The 17142-nt window shown below is 41.4% G+C and overlaps 1 long non-coding RNA gene across 1 annotated transcript in view; it reads left to right on the top strand.

The window, feature by feature from the left end:
* Positions 1 to 17142, top strand: part of LOC149971349 (uncharacterized) — an 812381-nt gene that overhangs the window by 81198 nt on the left and 714041 nt on the right. The window lies entirely within an intron of this gene.

Raw genomic sequence — 17142 nt, 5'->3', positions numbered from 1 at the left:
TGACAGTGGGGATGGTGTGTTCAGCTGTGTTGCTTTTACGCCAAACATAACGTCTTGCATTGTTGCCAAAAAGTTCAATTTTGGTTTCATCTGACCAGAGCACCTTCTTCCACATGTTTGGTGTGTCTCCCAGGTGGCTTGTGGCAAACTTTAAACAACACTTTTTATGGATATCTTTAAGAAATGGCTTTCTTCTTGCCACTCTTCCATAAAGGCCAGATTTGTGCAATATACGACTGATTGTTGTCCTATGGACAGAGTCTCCCACCTCAGCTGTAGATCTCTGCAGTTCATCCAGAGTGATCATGGGCCTCTTGGCTGCATCTCTGATCAGTCTTGTCCTTGTATGAGCTGAAAGTTTAGAGGGACGGCCAGGTCTTGGTAGATTTGCAGTGGTCTCATACTCCTTCCATTTCAATATTATCGCTTGCACAGTGCTCCTTGGGATGTTTAAAGCTTGGGAAATCTTTTTGTATCCAAATCCAGCTTTAAACTTCTTCACAACAGTATCTCGGACCTGCCTGGTGTGTTCCTTGTTCTTCATGATGCTCTCTGCGCTTTTAACGGACCTCTGAGACTATCACAGTGCAGGTGCATTTATACGGAGACTTGATTATACACAGGTGGATTGTATTTATCATCATTAGTCATTTAGGTCAACATTGGATCATTCAGAGATCCTCACTGAACTTCTGGAGAGAGTTTGCTGCACTGAAAGTAAAGGGGCTGAATAATTTTGCACCACCAATTTTTCAGTTTTTAATTTGTTAAAAAAGTTTGAAATATCCAATAAATGTCGTTCCACTTCATGATTGTGTCCCACTTGTTGTTGATTCTTCACAAAAAAATACAGTTTTATATCTTTATGTTTGAAGCCTGAAATGTGGAAAAAGGTCGCAAAGTTCAAGGGGGCCGAATACTTTCGCAAGGCACTGTACATGATGTGTGCCACGATTTGGTGTACCACAAAGTATAGATAGCGATATAGGGGCACATTTCAACTTGAAGATAATGAAAAAACTGTGAGACATGATGTAAGTTAAAATAAATTAGCATGTACCGTTTCACCCTGAAAGTTCTGGAATTGTAGAATGCTATAATGGCGTTATGACAAATAAACTGGCAAAAAAAATTGCTCAAAAAGGACTTACTTGGGTGGATGCGCTACCTGTAGCCTTGTTTTCAATGCATTCCACCGCAGAATGAACTCAGTCCACATGGGGTACTGATGGCCTGGCCCATGGGGACCCCCATATCACCACTAGCTGCAGTCCTAGATCTACATCTGTTGGAAAACACTATGATGAAGTACTATATAGCTCTGACTAACTGTATTCGAGTTGTTCACCCACAGGTCTCTGATGCCCAAACTCCCCCAGACAACCGTTCCCATCACGATCTTCAGCCTGGAGATTGGGAATGGTCAGGAGGCATGACAGAAGTAAAGAACCTTTGAAACCCGGGTGGATAGGGCCACATCAGATTGCCCTCACCACCCCAACGGCAGCAAAGTGTGAAATACACATGGATCCACGCATCCCACCGTAAGCAAATAGCAGCGCCAGAAGAAGATGATACTTCTGTTACTCTTATAACCTAGTAGGGGGTACTCTACTTACCCTGGGACTCACAGCTATTGTGGCTGTGGGCATCCTCTGGTTGGTAGTAGACTTCAAGCCTGCTACCACCCAGTGTGAACATGCTAGTAACCTCTCCCTGACCTCTCCACTCCAATGAGGCCGGGCTCCACAGGGGGAAGCCCAGAAATACATGACCCCGCCGACCTGAACCTGGACCCAGATGAACCCACAGACCTGAAGAGAAGAATAATACTTGATGGTGATTTCCCCAGGTCAAACACTTTCTTACAATTAGCTAGTGATGTCTCTGTACTACAGAACGTATCAAATAGTTGGGTTTGTGGATTCTTACCAGACTAGGATTGCTGAGACTATGCCATTACTAATGTAATGTGTCTGTGTGTAGCTGGTGAGATGAGTCAGGGGCAGGATAGCAGATATGAGTAATGAAAGCAATTTTACTCAATAATAATACAATACACATCATATAAATACAAGGCCACAAATACGGACCGCAATACAATAAACAATTACTCACAAACATTCATGGAGGAACAGAGGGTTAAATAATGAACTAGTAATTGGGGAATAGAAACCAGGTGTGTAAGACAAAGACAAAACAAATGGAAAATGACAAGTGGATTGGCGATGGCTAGAAGGCTAGAAGGCCGGTGACGTCGACCGCCGAACGCCGCCCGAACAAGGAGAGGGACTGACTTCGGCGGAAATCGTGACAGCTAACTATACCCCTTAATGCGTATGAAGTATTGATGTGGTAACCTTATAGACTGAGAGCTTGATTGGGTGGAGGATGAGGTGTTCTATTTGAGAATATTTGAATAATTCCTTCTCTCTGCCCAAGCAACCCAGGTTATTTGTGTTATTTAGAAAAGGGAAACATTGTTAATATAACCTTTATGTCTACAATAACCTTACCCAACCCTTACTGTTGAGAAATGGAATATTCCACCTTAACATGTCATTGGGAATATGTCATAAACTCAAGAATTCCAGTGTTTATGCTAAACCTACTTCCTCAGTAAGTGGAACTACATACAGTATGTACAGTGGCAAGAAAAAGTATGTGAACCCTTTAGAATTACCCGGATTTCTGCATACATTTTACATAAAATTTTATCTGATCTTCATGTAATTCCCAACAATAGACAAACTTAGTGTGCTTAAACTAATAACACACAAACTATTGTATTTGTATTGTCTACATTGACTACATAATTTAAACATTCACAGTGTAGGTTGGAAAATGTGAACCCCTAGACTAATGACTTCTCCAAAAGCTAATTGGACTCACGAGTCAACTCATCTGGAGTCGAATCAATGAGATGAGATTGGAGATTTTGTTTAGATTTGCCCTGCCCCATAAAAAACACTCCAAAAATTTGAGTTCGCTATTCACAAGAAGCATTGCCTGATGTGAATCATGTCTCGAGCAAACGAGATCTCAGAAGATCTAAGATGAAGAATTATTGCCTTGCATAAAGCTGGAAAGGGTTACAAAAGTATCTCTAAAAGGAAGTCAACGGTAAGAAAAATTGTCTATAAATGGAGAAATTTCAGCACTGTTGCTACTCTCCCTAGGAGTGGATGTCCTGCAAAGACGACTGCAAGAGCAATCTTATTTCTTGTTTGTTTCACAAAGAAAATGATTTTGCATCATCAAAGTGGTGTTGTGTAAATCAAATGATACAACCCCCCCAAAAATACCATTTTAATTCCAGGTTGTAAGGCAAAAAAATGCCAAGGGGGGTGAATACTTTCGCAAACCACTGTAGAAAGAATGGGTAATGCTGAACTAGTGGCCATGCATTCTATGGTCCTACAGAATAGATTGGCTTTGAATATTCTCCTACCAACTAAGGGAGGCACCTGTGCTGTGGTGGGTCAAGAATGTTCTGTCTGTTCTCATGCTTGACCAACTTGGTGAGGGGATTGGGTGAAAGAGCAGTATCTCCTTCCCGCCAGATGGTCATGATAACAGACGTGCTCACCACTGTCTCCTCCTTAATTGGGGATCCAGATTACCCTATTGGAAGTGACCCCGATCCCTATGAACCCTCCTTTTTCCCCATTAAGTTACCTTTCAGGAGTTCCATGCTATGTCTGCACCCTAACACAAAGGCTACTTTGTTCTGGAACTGTTGTTTAAAATAACTAATATGAATATATTATTATCGCCCACTATATAAGGGACAGGGAGTTGTAAACATAGGATCCGTGCTCCAGTATACCCTTGTGGAGTTCTTCTTCACTATTCCCATGAGAAGGACTGTCACCAGGAAGGTATATATTTCACTAATTGTGGTTGTCACCCATTTAGGGAGTTTCCCCCTTACTCCTGGCTCTATCTTCTCCTGTAGCTCCAAGGCAAGTGATTGGTCTCCTCTACTATGTCTCCCACCAGCTCCTCTGTCAGAAACACCTTGAAGCACTCTGCCTCAGAGGTATATGGCAAGGGGCTTTGCACTCCCGACTGGGACTCATCAAAGCCCCGTGGGCCATGAGGGGTGAAATGGCTGGCGGACTTCCATGTACTGCAGACCTCCGTATTTCACCCACTGATGGTCTGCCTCCATCACTAACAGCATCTTCAGAGTGACCTGGGACTTCATCAGTGGGCAAGGGTCCTCAGATTCAGGATTCTCAATGGCCCCAAGGTTGGGGGGCAGCTCCTTTTCATACTCAGACTTGGGCTGTGACGGTCACGTAATTCCGTCAGCTGGTGATTGTCAAGCAAATAATTGCCTCGCGGTAATTGACTGTTAATTAACAAATATATTTAGCATCTCCTGGCTTCCACAATTATGCAAACCTTTGGAATGCCTTCATTTTAAAAAGTCTAATAAATCCTTGTAAAATAGCCTACACTTTCACAATAAGTCCATTATTTATTTTAGACAGGTCTAAAGAATGTCACATGATATGTGATATGTCACATGATATGTGATATGTCACATGATATGTGACCGACTGGCTCGATTCGGTCTTATGTAGCAAAATTTTACATTTTTGAAAAGCTAGAAAATGGTATATCATACATCACATTTGAGGGACAATGAGAAAATAATTCTGCTTTGAAAGTTGATAAAGTTGTAACCTCACTTTTGCGAAAATGGATCTGGAATGTTTTGATACACCTACTGGAGAGCTTTTCTTTGTCCACACCCATTCAGGATCATTCACACCCACTTCAGCTTTAGCCCCACCCAGCACTTTAAGGATTCACATGTGAGGCTATGTACCAAACAACCAAAGATTTCAAGACTAAAGGCTGGTTTATACTACGGGCGTGTTTGTATATTCAATCTGGAGTGCCAGAGGGTGTTCAGAGTGCGCTCTGGGAGTTCGTAAACTCAGAGCATTGTCAGATTGTCCTTTTGTAAATTCAGAGCGTTTCAGAGCGCACTGGACGCTCTGGCCAAGGAGTAGTGTTGATCCAAGAGTTCTGACCTAACAACAGCAGTCAAGTACCCAAGCTAACTGACTAACATTGGCTAGCTTGCTAGCTACTTCATTTTACTCGCCCTAGCAGAGCTGGTTAAGCTGTTTTTTTGTTATCCAGAGCGTTGGTGACAGCAACTGTGCTGCCGCCAGGGCACAATTGAATTATGTTTTTTTTGCCAACGTTTACTGACACTGGTCATATTCAACGGGTGTTGAGCATTCGTAAATTTGTCAGATATTCTGCGCTCTGGCACACTCAAGCGATCAGACAAGAGACAGATCGAATTTGCCAGCTACTTCTATCGGCAGTTGTCGCAGTGACATCATGAAGATTCTAAATGGTTACTTGCATAGTGGATTATTTTGTTTAGACATGTAGCTAGCTATCTGAACAATGAACCATAATCCCAACTCATAACGTTAGTACTCTGCATGAATCTGCAACCAGGTTCAATGTTAGCTAGCTAGCAAACATTAGACTATAACTAGCATTGCAAATGGCTGTAATATGAATAATATTACTACACAGATCATACACATAACATTAGCTAGCGAGCCAGCCAGTACAGTACACTTGAACTTGAAATGAAAATGACTCTGACAAAAGACAGGTGTTTGATACAACAGCCTGTGTGTTCTCTTTTCGACTCGTCTGCATATTCGCAATCAATCGCCAAAATGTTCTCCATCTCCTTAGCTATCATACTCTAAATCCATTGTGCATTCCACTGATTTCAAAACTCGGTCCTCAAGAAAGTGGAGGGCAACACCTTTGCAGGTCTACCACATTGTATCTTTCAAAAAAGCTGCATTTTAAAGGATTACCTACACATACAGTGGTTCCTCCTTTAAAAGTTGCGTCGTACTGCGGCACACCTTCAGCGCTGCTGCAGCATTCTGTGGCACGTTATCTTTTGTCAGCAATTTTTTCTGTTAACTTTTTTGGGGTAGGGGGCAGTATTGGGTAGCTTGGATGAAAAACGTGCCCAAATTAAGCTGCCTGCTACTCGGCCGTAAAAGCTAGAATATGCATATAATTAGTACATTTCGATAGACAACACTCTGAAGTTTTTAAAACTGTTTGAATGATGTCTGTGAGTATAACAGAACTCATATGGCAGGCAAAAACCTGAGAAAAAATCCAACCAGGAAGTGGGAAATCTGAGGTTTGTAGTTTTTCAACTCAGCCCCCATTGAAGATAGAGTGGGATATTAGTTATGTTTCACTTCCCAAGGCTTCCACCAGCGCTTGTAAATTCATTATTATGCGCTCCGCTACACTCAGACAAGAGTGCTCTGAAATCGGTGTAGATAGCCAGAGAGAATTTATGAAAGCACCCGAATGTCCATTGAGAACGCACAACCACTATACTATTTAGCTAAGCTAAGAATGACGGGAATAATCAAGTCATTAAATGTTGGGTAGTTAGATAGACTATAGTTAATATACTGGCATGTTTGATGTCTAACTCCTCATTTTATAATGCACACCATATGTCCATTGAAGTACAGATTGAACTTGTATTTACAAGATAATATTACAATTATCATAATTATAATGCATGTATTATGTATTTATGACACCAGGATAATTAACTACCGTCTATAAAGCGTTTCACATTCTCCACTGGTTGAAATGAAGTATCTCATTGAAATACTATCCTGTGTCCTCAGATTAATGCAGATGAAGGGAGTTAGTTATGCATAGGTTTTTTTGTTTGTTTCTAGTTTCTAGTCTATTGCATAATTACTGTCACATGAGTTGACGCTGGAGAGACGAAGCAGGTACGGAGAGTCAAACATTTAATAAAGAACGAGACAGGAACATAGCGTCAGCATACAAGAAAACAAAGGCAAAAAAACAAACAATCAATGCAGAAGCGGGGAACAGAGCTGAGGAACTGACAAATATAGGAGAGGTAATAACAGGTGATGAGTGAGTCCAGGTGAGTCCAATATCACTGATGCGCGTGACGAGGGAAGGCAAGTGTGCGTAATGGATGGTAGGAGTAGGGCAGCCTGGCGCCCTCAAGCGCTGGGGGGGGGGGGAGCAGACCTGACAATTACAATGTGTAATCATTGATGTCCCAGGAGCAGGAGTGGTAAACACTGTTGAAGTATATAATTGTAATACATACATGCAGACACAGCATCATTCACAGAGTGGAGTTTGATACACCTGGTATTGGACATGACTGAAAAAGAATGTCTCACAGAGATTCATACCTGAACAACACCTTTATTTGCCAAGGAAGAGTACATGATCAGTGAATATATTCAATGTACAGGCTACACTGTGGGCATCTCATGCGTGGTAATAACTACAGTACATGTATATAGGACTTGCATCCTTGACACAATAAAGTTATTATATTCTACTCTATCCATAGGCTTCATAAATGCCATTCAGACTTGAAGTTGATACAACAACTATGATAGCTGAGGTTCATAGATTGATATGGATATTATTTCAGAACATAACGTTTTAGGGTCCATACACAGATCGGCTACATACTGTAGCTAGCTACACATCCATAGGCATACAGTTATTTTTATCCTCCACTACACAATAAGAAAGTAAATAGTTAGCTAGCTATGTTACTTCAACTGCATTGCGCAGCAAGGAAAGCATACACAATTGTACATTCAATTTGCAGTAAATGCTTTAGCTAAGGTAGATTCTTTACATCCACTGTTTCCCAAGACGACAGCCTGGTTTGCTGGTTTTCTCAGGAGTCCCTAAAACATTAAACAACACAAATTAGAATGTCATACTCATGTCATAACACCAGCTAGCTAGCTGGCTAATGTTAGCTAGTCAGCTAACTTGCTAAATAGAGATTTTCATAAATTAACTTTATGGCAAAAAAATATGCACAATCGTTTGTCTCTACATTAAATAACATATTCCTCTCAACTGTACATTTTTAGCTTGACTCGTTATGACGTTATAATCACTTACATTTGCTTCCACAGTAATGTTTTGTCAGCCATCTTTGCTGAAGAAAGTCACCAGGGACGGGTGGCTCGCTTCAAATTCGTCATTGGTACGACTCGATATGATTGGTCATATAAAAACCTTAGGACCCAATTGCATAATGAGTGCTCTAACTCCCCCTTGTGGTCTGGAGCAATGAAGCCGTGACGCTGGGTACCTCAAAGTCCCGCGGTGTAAGCTCACAACTTTTAAGGGAGGAACCACTGTACTGACCAGCTCACGTTATAGACAGAAGCGTACTACATGGCAGACCAATGCGAACTCATCTCTCGGTATGTCCAGCCCACTCATTATCTCAGCCAATCATGGCTTGCAGGAAGATTCCTGTCTTTTTCTGCGGCCAAACCAACTAGGCTCGTAATTTAACAATTCAACAAAGTTCATTAAGGCACATGAAAGTTCACATGTTCCAGAAGGCAGTTCTGCCCCCAAAAAGCATTTTGATTAAAAAAAGGGCTCTCCTGTGAAGTAGTAACCCACGACATATGCCTAGTTTCCTGAAGCGGGTCACAATTACCATGACTAAATGGTCACATGGAATTTGATTGCCCTGGTGTGGTGGTAATACTGTCACTGTAACAGCCCTAACTCAGACTCATTATCAGAATTTACAACAATTGCAAGAATTTCCACATTTGTGATTTATCTCCTTTTGAAAGACATTGCTAATGCTACAGATGGTCAACTAGTTACATACATAAACAATAACACGTAGTGGAGCAGGTGAAAAGCTTCAAGTTCCTCGGCGATCTGAAATGGTCCACCCATACAGACAGTGTGGTGAAGATGGAGCAACAACGCCTCTTCAACCTCGGGAGGCTGAAGAAATTTGGCTTGGCACCTATAACCCTCACAAACTTTTAGAGATGCACAATGGAGAGCATGCTGTCGGGCTGTATCACCACCTGGTACAGCAACTACACCGCCCCGCAACCGCAGTGCTCTCCAGAGGGTGGTGCGATCTTCCCAAAGCATCACCGGAGCAAACTACCCGCCCTCCAGGACACCTACAGCACCCAATGTCACAAGCAGCCAAAAATATCATCAAGGACAACAACCACCTGAGCCACAGCCTGTTCACTCCGCTATCATCCAGAAGGTGAGGTCAGGACAGGTACATCTAAGCTAGGACCGACAGACTGAATAACAGCTTCTATCTCAAGGCAACCAGAGTCAATTAAATAGCCATCACTAGGCGGCTTCCACCCGGCTACGTAACCCTGCACCTTAGAGGCTGCTACCCCAGATACATAGTCTTGAAATCACTGGCCACTTTAATAATGGAACATTAGTCATTCTAATGTTTACATATTTTTGCTTTACTCATCTCACATGTATGTACTGTATTCTATTCTACTGTATTTTATTCTATGCCACTCTGACATTGCTCATCCTAATATTTTTATATTCTTTAATTCCATTATTTTACATTTAGGTTGTGTGCATTGTTGTGAATTGTTAGATATACAGTTTTTTTCTGAATGCTTAAACAATAATAGTGATTCTTGTAGCACTATCTCTGAAACCATTAACACTTGTAGCCAATGCATTTACCAAGTGTGCCAAACTGAATGCACATTCTTTGCATTACACTCAGTTTGTAATTTTATAACACACTTTTTGCAAAACTGTAAACACAACTCACTGCTTTACACTCAGTTTGCAATTTAATAACACACTTCTAGCAAAACTGTAAACATCTGTCTCTACATTGCTCCACTATTTCGCCAATTGCCTTTCCACATTGACACATGTGAAAACACTTTTAGATGAGTTCACTTACAAATCAAAGCTTGAGCACTATAAATAGGTAAATATTTGGTTTGGACAACATTGGAGGCCAATATTGGACAGATGGTAAGAGGGGTGAGAACTACAGGTGGATGAGGAGGAGGAAGAGGAGGACGAGGAGGATGAGGACGGGGAGGTGAAGAAGTAAGAGGAGGAGGAGGAGGAGGACAAGGAGAAGGAAAGAGAGTCAGGAACACATTTGCTGATGAAATCAGAGCGACTGTGGTTGACTATGTTGTCAACCTTGGGATGAGCATGAGCCGCTAGACTGTTGCAGGTATCATCCGCATATTTCGAAATGAGAACAGGTAAGTAACTAAGTGTTGTAGTCTTACTGGTACAGTAATATGTACTGTACTTTCATAATGAGAATCTATCACTATAACTGTTCAAATGTTTTTACAGAACTACAAGAAAACCAGTATCTGGGGGAAGAGGTCGACTGTTCACCCCAGAGCAGGAGACCCACATTGTAAATACGGTCATTGCAAATAACCACATCAGACTCAGAGAACTGCAGGACCACATAATGGCAGATAACACCATATTCCAAAACGTCAACAGAGTGAGTCTCTATGCACTGTCACGTCTACTGAAACACAATAGAATTAGGATGAAGCAGCTGTACAGAGTCCCTTTCGAAAGAATCTCAGACCGTGTAAAACAACCGAGATATGAATATGTGCAGGTAAGCTATACTATCCTAACATTAGTACTGGATCTGGAAGTGTATGGTACTACATCATATTGACTGATCCCTGTCTTTTCATACTGTGCTACATTGTTTTGTCTTGACTCTTTCAAATATTCATGGAGGCAGAAGCAGATGCAGTGCACCATGATATATGTGGACGAGGCAGGTTTCAACCTTGCAAAAACAAGGGGCCGCGGCAGAAATATCATTGGACACCGTGCCATCATCAATGTCCCTGGATAACGTGGTGGCAACATAATAATGTGTGAGGCTATTAGTCAAAACGTCATGCAATCCTAGGTCCATACAACACTGCACACATTATCACATTTCTGGACACCTTCCACCACAGACTAATCCCTAATGACCAGGGACCAGAGCAGCCCAGGTACGTTATCATCTGGGACAATGTTAGTTTCCACGGGCTGCTGTGGTCGGCAATTGGTTCACAGGTCACCCACTTTTCATCACACTCAATCTCCCCCATACTCTCTGTTCTTGAGTCGGATAGCGTGTGTTCACCAGTCACACCAACGCATACCCCTTCTACAGGCAATGGAGGAGGCTTGTGGAGACATCGATCAGGGGCCACGCCAGGCCTAGATACGGCACTCCAGGTGATACTTTCCACGCTGCCTAGCTCAAGACAACATCGCATGTGATGTGGATGAAGTCTTAAGGCCAGACCCACAAAGACGGCGAGATGTAGCCTAATTATTTTCTGTTCTCGTTTGTCTAGCATAAATGTTTTTGTTTTCTTCTAGTGCGCTTTTGTTGTTTGAGGAGTGTTAGAACATTTTCAGATTTATTGTATTTTATTCCCCTTATTTGTGTTGATAGTGTGTTATGTTCGGTATACACATCCATACTTTACACATTTGGATACCTGTCTGTATATATGTTTACCACATGTATGGCACAACTTTGTTGCAAACTTCTATGCCCTGCACACAGAAAAAGCAACAGACACAAGTCTTTTCATTTATACTATCAGTGCGTAGTTGGTGCTTCGTGTGCTTATTCAATGATGGTTTGTGTGTACTGTATTGACACAAAAACACAATTTAAAAAAATACTTTGAAGAGTTTTGCAAGAATTGTTTGATTTTTCAAGAGATGAATAATGTTTTGCTGGTTTGGTGTAAGGTTTTGTGGTTAGTGTGTAGAGTTTTGCAAAAATAGTTTCAAAGATAGTGCCTAAGCAATCAGAAAAAACTGTAATGCACGGTTGGAGCTACATACACAAGCATTTAGCTACACCTGCAATAACATCTGCTAAATGTGTGTATGTGACCAATAAAATTGTTTATTTTTTATTTGAATGGCTCGAGTGAGTGTCAAAGATTATGTGATTGACTATGGCAAGCGCCACTTGTATCAAAAATCGTTATCAGGAAATGGTTTGTGTGGAATTAATATATTTATTTGTTGTTTTATTCACATTTTCACTCTTGACAAATCATGCATTCCGATTCTTCCATACAGTGCCTTCGGAAAGTATTCGGACCTCTTAACTTATTTTTCACATTTTGTGACGTTACAGCCTTATTCTAAAATGGATAAAATAAAACAAATCCCGAAACAGGTTTTTTGAAATGTTTGCAAAAGTACAAAATTCTTATTTACATAAGAATTCAGACCCTGCTATGAGTCTCGAAATTTAGCTCAGTCGCATCCTGTTTCCATTGATCATGCTTGAGATGTTTCTGCAACTTGATTGGAGTCCACCTGTGGTATATTCAAATGATTGGATATGATTTGGAAAGGCACACACCTGTCTATATAAGGTCCCACAGTTGACAGTGCATGTCAGTGTCACGACTTCCTCCGAAGTTGGCTCCCCTGCCTGTTCGGGCGGTGCTCGGCGGTCGTCGTCACCGGCCTACTAGCCGCCACCGATCCCTTTTTCGTTGTCTGTTTGTATTATCTTATTAGTTGCACCTGTGTCTATTTGTGTGCTTGATGGGCTTCCTTATTTAAAGTGCGTATACCCGCCCTTGTTCCGTGCGGGATTATTCTTGTGTTACGTGTGCGTTAATTAGGTGTGTTCGTGTTCTAGACCTGGTACCGTGTGTTTTGGGTGGTCCATTTATTTCTGCGCCCTGTGTTGTGGGCCTTGCTTTTGTGCCGTATTAAAGTGCAGTTTTCCCTGTGGAATTCTCTGCTCTCTGCGCCTGATTTTTCCTCACACACCTAGTCCAGCGTGACAGTCAGGGCAAAAACCAAGCCATGAGGTCGAAGGAATTGTCCGTAGAGACAGGATTGTGTCGAGGCACAGATCTATGGAAAGGTACCAAAAAATGTCTACAGCATTGAATGTCCCCCAAGAACACAGTGGCCTCCATCATTCTTAAATGGAAGATGTTTCGAACCACCAAGACTCTTCTTAGAGCTGGCCGGCAGCAAAACTGAGCAACGGGGGAGACGTTTCTTGGTCATGGAGCTGATCAAGAATCCAATGGTTACTCTAAGATAGCACTAGAGTTCCCCTGTTGAGATGGGAGAACCTACCAGAAGGACAACCAACTCTCCAGCACTTCACCAATCAGGGCTTTATGGTAGAGTGACCAGACGGAAGTTACCCCAGTAAAAGACACATGGCAGCTCGCTTGGAGTTTGCCAAAAGGCACCTAAAGACTCTCAGACACTGAGAAACAAGATTCTCTGGTCTGATGAAACCAAGACTGAACTCTTTGGCATGAATGCTAAGCGTCACGTCTGGGGGAAACCTGCCACCATACCTACGGTGTGAAGCATGGTGGTGGCAGCATCATTCTGTGGGGATGTTTTTCAGGGGCAGGGACTGGGATGACTAGTCAGGATTGAGGGAAAGATGAATGGAGCAAAGTAGAGAGTTCCGCTGCTCCAGAGCGCTCAGGACCTCAGACTGGTGCAAAGGTTCACCTTCCAACAGGACAATTACCAGGACCACACAGCCAAGACAACGCAGGAGTCTCTGAATGTCCTCTATTGGCCCCGGACTTGAACCCGTTCAAGCATCTCTGGAGAGACCTGAAAATAGCTGTGCAGCAACGCTCCCCATCCAACCTGACGTAGCTTGAGAGGATCCGCTGAGAAAATTTGGAGAAGCTCCCCAAATACAGGTGTGCCAAGCTTGTAGCGTCATACCCAAGAAGACTCGAGGCTGTAATCTCTGCCAAAGGTGCTTCAACAAAGTATTGAGTAAAGGGTCTGAATACTTATGCAATATTTCAGTTTTTTGCAAACATTTCTAAAAACCTGTTTTTGTTTTGTCATTATGAGGTATTTTGTGTAGAATGATGAGGGGAAAAGCCTTATTCTAAATGTGTTATATTTTTTTGAACCTGACAAAAAGTCAAGGGGTCTGAAAACTTTCCGAAAGCACTGTAGATTGTAATGATATGTGCAAAATACTTTTTTGAATGTTGTACTGATTATGATGGGCTAATGCTAAGCTAATTTCCAGGTATGTGTGGAGCCATGTTTGTTGACATCATACAATGTATTCTGGGTGTCACGTAAAAATCTGTCGGACCAAAGATGATATAGCAAAACGAGGTGAAGGGATGATTCACTCGTCTTTTGAGTAAACTTCCGCAAGTGAATGATGGTAGACGACACACCCCCTTCAACATGCATACTGCAAACAGACCCAACTGATCTTGTCACCTCTTCTTATGTTTGGTTGCCAAAAAGAATGTTGGCGTACACAAACTCTACCCATTGTCAAATTACTTTAGACTTTTAGAAAGTGTTTTACTAAATTATTTTGATCACTGGTGAGCTCACCCATGATGTGATAAATTGTAAATAGTAATTAGTAATTACTATTAGCTAATTCATATGATCTTTCCTGTCAACTGAGAGTTAGCTAAATATGACCTATTGTGTTAGGTCAATCTTTCCTCAGTTAGCGCTATGACTAATGTAGCCAACATTTTCCAGTTTGGATGAGAATTGTGTTATGCTATCGCTACTTCTGTGAATGTCGGAACATTGCATCTGTCACGCCCTGACCTTAGTATTCTTTGTAAAAGACAGCCTCAAAAGACAAGCATTGTGTTTATCATACAATCAATCAACAAAGGCAAATTATTTATAGCGTAAATATTGATTGATGCAGGGTAGCCTAGTGGTTAGAGTGTTGGACTAGTAACCGGAAGGTTGCAAGTTCAAAACCCGGAGCTGACAAGGTACAAATCTGTCGTTCTGCCCCTGAACAGGCAGTTAACCCACTGTTCCTAGGCCGTCATTGAAAATAAGAATTTGTTCTTAACTGACTAGTGCAGGGTTCATACCTGTACTTAATAAAAATGAATACAAGTCGCGCAGAGCCCGTGGTCTAGTGGTATCGCAACCATCTTAGACAGGTCACCCCTCTCCCCACCGAAGACCGGGGGTAATTTCCCAACTCCAACTCTTCAATTTGTTTCTCCCACCTAGCTGTAATCCCTCATTTCGTAACAGTCTCAATACATTGTCTAAATACCCCCAAAATATATATTTGTTAAATGTATGCAAGTGGTTTTAATGGTTTGTCAATTTAATTTTACCATAAATAATGTAAATCCAATTTAAAACCGCAATATGTAACTTTTTGGGGTGACCCGACCAAATTCACATAGAAATGTGTGTTATAAATCTGTCATTCTCATTGAAAGCAAGCCTAAGAAGCAGTATATCTGTTCTATGTGCTCTATTTCTATGCTTCCCGTTCTTAAGTTTCATTTTTGTGTCTTTTACTTTCGGTTTTGTGTCATGTCTGCTCCCGCTCCCCCTCCCTGGCGCTCGAGGTCGCCAGGCTGCTCATCATTACGCACACCTGTCACCATCATTACATTCACCAGCGCTTCATTGGACTCACATGAACTCCATTGCGTCATTGATTGCCTCCCCTATATCTGTCACTTCCTCAGTTTCATTCCCGTGTCTGCATTGATGTTGTTTTGTTTCTCTTGTCTAGATGCTGTTCTTGTTTAGTTTCATGTCTATTTATTATTAAATCCCCACCCTGTACTCGCTTCCCGTCTCCCAGCGTCTGTGGTTACGGAACCGTTACAGTTTTGTACACCAGCTTTTTTCAAACAGTTGAAAATACTATATTTGTGGTTATATATATAAAAAAAAAATTCCCAACGGTTTAGATGGTACAAAGATTCTCTACACTATAATTGCTTGTTAAGTCACATAAACTGAAATTTAGCAACCAGGAAATGGCAGAGCAGTTTCTGCATAGTGCATCTTTAATATGTTGCTAAAAATGTAAGTAACTTTCTTGATCATAACCAAAGAGACAATAGAGTGATTGAACTCATTGGAAGTCTTTGGTTTTCATTACCTTGCATTTCCTATCTTGCCACGTTACTCTGTTTTTAGAAGATTGTGGGTAATTCAACATTTGTAGACTTTATGACTATTTCACACAATGTTCAAAGAAAGAAAATTATATTTCTATAACCGTCATTCAAATTTATGTTCAATGAGGACACCACCAATTCCTACATGAATCATTGTAAATGGAAAAGACAAGTGCAAAATCTTCTGTTCTTGCAGTTCAACCTCCAGTTACTGCTAGTAGTTTGAATGCTGTGCTTGGCGATGGCTGCCAAAACCATATAATGGCAAATAATAAAATACATAAAATATTAAGACACTTCGGAAAAAGGGATGTAATTCTGCACTAGACAAGATTCAAAACATCATAATGGGGTTTTCAACCTTTTCTGTTAGTGCTTCCAGTCCCTGACAAGGTGTTGCACAACACTTGATTTAGCGGTGTTACAACACACCATGTAATGTTTCAAAACATCTCAGGATAATGTGTTTCAATACTCCAGCATAGTTAAGGTTTCGTCTCCTTCAAGTTAGTGGCAGCTCAGTTGCCACGAGTGTTTGTGTTACAAAGCACTTCATTTTAACAGTGTGGGGTTATGTGAGCTCCAATGTTTCCTCTATGAAATATACATTTCACAATTAAAAATGGCAATGATTGTCTATCATTTACTTTCAGGATATGTTATAGATGAACATATCCTTGCTGTGAATTGTACTTCAAATTAGTCATATTGACTAAGGGTTGAAAATGAGGTTTGGGAGGATTTTTCAGATTGTAGCTGACGCACACCCAAAAATGTTTGTAGAGGTACTGACTAACAGAGCGAACACTTTAGAAAAAGAAAGAAAGTTGCTCACTCTACACATGCTCCCAACAATTTAATGGGTAAACATAACCAACATTTCGGCACACAGTGCCTTCTTCAGGGTGAACCGTGATTTTTTTTGTATTTCTTTGTAGCATTTATTTCCCCCCAATGCAATTGATACTAACTATGTTCTGAGCTACCCAAACGAAAAGGCTATGGAGGGGAACAGTCAAGGTGGGGCTTAAAACAGACAACCTATGGTTTCAGGTGAAGTGCGCTTCCAGACCTTAGAAGTCTTGGCATGCTCACATACAGCCTTAAAGAGGTAGTTCCCTTAAAAATAAAATGTGTTCACACTGCCCACTTTGAAAGTCTACAAAAAACTCTACCTGCACTCATGACTCTATGCACACTCTCAGGTCTCTAGCCACTCACTCACACACAGTTACACTGTCATTCTTGCACACACACACACACTATCACACATGCAGGC

The sequence above is a fragment of the Oncorhynchus mykiss genome, chromosome 26 (assembly GCF_057628025.1).
Source record: "Oncorhynchus mykiss isolate SJ-2025 chromosome 26, ASM5762802v1, whole genome shotgun sequence".
Lineage (NCBI taxonomy): Eukaryota > Metazoa > Chordata > Actinopteri > Salmoniformes > Salmonidae > Oncorhynchus > Oncorhynchus mykiss.
The sequence above is the reverse complement of the archived record's forward strand: the minus strand, read 5'-3'. Positions and strand labels throughout refer to the sequence as shown.